This window comes from Grammomys surdaster, unplaced genomic scaffold (assembly GCF_004785775.1).
Source record: "Grammomys surdaster isolate TR1022 unplaced genomic scaffold, NIH_TR_1.0 100, whole genome shotgun sequence".
In the NCBI taxonomy this organism is placed as follows: Eukaryota; Metazoa; Chordata; class Mammalia; order Rodentia; family Muridae; genus Grammomys; species Grammomys surdaster.
Window position 1 is genome coordinate 6,390,034 of NW_021604579.1, and position 3,540 is coordinate 6,393,573.

Sequence of the window (3,540 nt, forward strand, 5' to 3'; positions counted from 1 at the left end):
TTTCCTTGTGTATGAAACAAGGTCCTGCCATGTCCCCTTTAACCCCTCATACTCGATTCTATCATCATCACTGTCTTCATTCAGCTGGCCATTTAATCTGCATTTATTGCATATCTTTCCATCCCTGGTCTAATGTTGGACACCAGGAGTTTTACTAGAGGAATGAGTCACACCCTCCATTCTCAGGATGCACCTCAGTAAGGCAGGAGAGGGAACTGAGCAAGCACTCAATACCACATGTGACAACAGCTGTGACTGAGGAAAGCACCGGCACTATGGAGAGGTCAGGAGATTTGTCCCCGTCAGGAATGCTTCCTGAGGAAGGTAGAATGGGAAGAGTGAACAAGACAGATAAAATTGATTGGGTGTGGTGGCACATGCCTTTAATCCTAGCTCTTGGGAGGCAGAGGTAGGCAGATCTCTGAGTTTGAGGCTAGCCTGGTCTACACAGTGAGTTTCAGGACAGCCAGGGCCACACAGTTCTTGAAACCCCATCTCAAAAACAAACAAAAGACAAACGAACAAAAAAAGAAAGATGAAGCTGCAAGTTCATCTCTTCTATCAGATTTTCTTTTTCTTTTCTTATCTTTTTCTTTCCTCCTTATCTTTCTTCCTAGCTTCTTGGAGGGGGATGGGGAAGAGACAGAAAAATCTTTCGGTGGAGTCTTGGAGAGAGAAAAGGAAGTGAGTTTTGTCACAGCAAAGCACTGCATTGGATGACTCTTCCCTGCCAGGCCGGTCCTTCCTTGGCCCATTCAAGGAGTCCTTATGCACAGAGCATGAAACAGCTGGTCCTAGGACTATGGGATAAGTCTATAAATAGGAAAGCAGGCATGACTAATGCCAACCAGACAAGCAGCCGGCACAGGAGCAGTGCAGGCAGGCAGGAGGGCAGGGAGGAGCGTGAACATGCCCCTCCTCTGTAGAAAAGATACTCATTACATCCTGAGCAGTGGCTGCTCACAGTGGGATGTGGAGTCAACATGCAATTACTGGCTCCAAAGTATGTCAAAGTCCTGCTAATGACTGCATGCCTGCTTCAGAGGCATAGCTGTTCCAGATGCTGCCTCTAGCCTCTGACAGAGCCTCTTCACTACCCAAGCTTCTGTACACTTCCTGGGGTTCTAGTCTTCTGAGAGATGTACAATCGACTCTAGGCCTTGGAGCAAATGATTGGCTTGTCTCATCCCTATGGGGCAGTGTAGGCCATCCTTGCCTTGTGGGGCTAAGGTAGAGATAATACCTGTTGGCCTGGTAGGGTAGTAGTAGAAAAGATGCTTGAATGGCAAGCCAGGAACTAGGGCTCTGGATACCCAGGGGACCAGAAGATGTGGGCTCAAAACTTGGCTGTCCTCAGTTTCTTTGTTGGTCAAATAGGAACTCTCCAGGGAAGCAGTGATTTGCAAAGTGAAAGCTCTAAATACACTTAGTGGTTTTACCCTAAGGCCTGGAGTCAGGACCATTTTCAGCTGAAGGTTCTGGGCAGCTCCTTGCAGTTCCATGAACCTCCATTCTCATCTGTAAATTGCAGATAGTTTAGAAATGAACATTTTTCTAGTTAATTAATTCATATATGTTTAGTATTGATGTTTTGAAAATTGAAACAAACCACTTAAAAGGTTCTTTCAAAAAGTCATGTGTACCTGTCTGTCTGTGTGTGCTGGAGTGCAGGTTGTCAGAGTGCGGAGAGAGAAGAGGGTGTTGGAGCTCTTGGAGCTGGAGTTGCTCAGGTTGTTGTGAACTGCCTGACATGGGTCCTGGGAACTGAAGTCAGGTCCTCTCCAAGAGCAGTATGTGCTCCTAACTGCTGGCCATCTATCCATCCCTGAAGCAAGCCATTTTTGAATGGATATACACTAAATGTGACTCCAGATTGAGGATATGTAAATACTGTAGCACAGAGCTAAGCACCCCAGTCCTCCTCCTCCTCTTCCTTTCCTTCTTCCTCCTCCTTCTTCCTCTTCTTCCTCCTCTTGCTTCTCATCCTCATTCTCCTTTCTCTCTTCTTTTGATTTTGGGACACAGGATCTCACTCAGGCTGCCCTTAACTCACAGGCTTAGGGGATCCCCTGCCCCAGCCACTGGAGTAACTGGGACAGCAGGAATGTGCCACCACACCCAGTAGACTGTGAAGTAATCACCCTGTTTTCTTTCTATCTGCCATAGTGCATGTAATTTTTGAACTTTTTTGTAGCACTGTTCACATAGTCACAGAGAAGTTGTGTATTACAAGAGCACAGTTTGATAAATTATATTCATAGTTTGATAGTGGAGTTTTTTTCAAATGCCGGGCATTAAGCCTAGGACCTCATGATTTCTGGACAAGCATTGTATTATTGAGCTACATACCTAGCCTCCTGTTCATAGTTTTAATTCCTTAAGCAAATTAAAATTTAAAATCACATAGAGAAAAAATATAATGATTTTTTTTGTTTGTTTCAACATGCTGTTTAATCTAGCACGTTGCCTAGAAAGGCTTGTAGCAGGAAGGGGACAAATGCTTCTCCAGCATGTCTCCTGGAGACCATTTCACCCACGGCTCTGTTTGCCCGCTAGCCTCTTGTTTGTCTCCTCAACAATAGTGAGGCGGATTCCTTTTCCTCAGGAAAGAGAGAGCCATGGTTTGTTGCCCTTGCCAATAACAAAAATGTTGGAAAGCCGAGTGGCAAAGCTGTTGCCATTGGCATCTTTCACATGAACCACATCAAAAGAGCCAGGATGTCTCTCTCTGTTGGTGATTACACCAATTCTTCCTAAGTTAGACCTCCAGTCACCATACACAGGTTCCCAGTGTCGAACTTGAGGAAGTCAGTTATTTTGCCTGTCTCCAAATCAATCTGGATGGTGTCATTCACCTTGATGAGGGAATCAGGGTATCGACTAGTACGAGCATCATGGGTCACCAGATGTGGGATTCCTTTTGTGCCCACAAAGATCTTTCTCACTTTGCACAACTTGTACTTGGCTTCCTCAGGTGTAATACGATGAACAGCAAAGTCACCCTTGGTGTCATGGATCAGACGGAAGTTCTCGCCAGTCTTGTTAATGCTGATGACATCCATAAACCCAGCAGGGTAGGTTATATTGGTCCTGACTTCCCTATTAATCTTAATGAATCGCTGCATGCAAACCTTTTTTACTTAATCTCCAGTCAGGGCATACTTAAGTCTGTTCCTTAGGAAAAGATCAAAGGCAGGCATTCTGTCAGCTTGTGAGGACCAGTGGATGGATGTGGATCAAATTCAACTTATCCAGCATCCAAAGTTTTGGAGTGGCTACGCACTTCAGATGTTTCTTGGGACCACGAGCCATGGCTGCGCTGGGAATGGAAAGAGAGGTTCACTTTTAACATATACCATTTTATCATGACATATTTCATCATATCATTAAATGTTTCTTAAGATTAACATGATGATTACAGCTAGCCACTGTGCAGAGAACAAGAAACTGCAGAATGCTCATCACTATAAGAAACATCTATACCACCCCTGCCTCTTCCAGGCTCAGGGATCATTGAGGAAGAGAAGATGAAAAGAGCAT

At 44.9% G+C, this 3,540-nt stretch overlaps 1 pseudogene; it reads right to left on the bottom strand.

Moving 5' to 3' along the window:
• Positions 1 to 2,529: 2,529 nt before the first annotated feature.
• LOC114639031 lies at positions 2,530 to 3,312 on the bottom strand (annotated as a pseudogene).
• Positions 3,313 to 3,540: the final 228 nt, after the last annotated feature.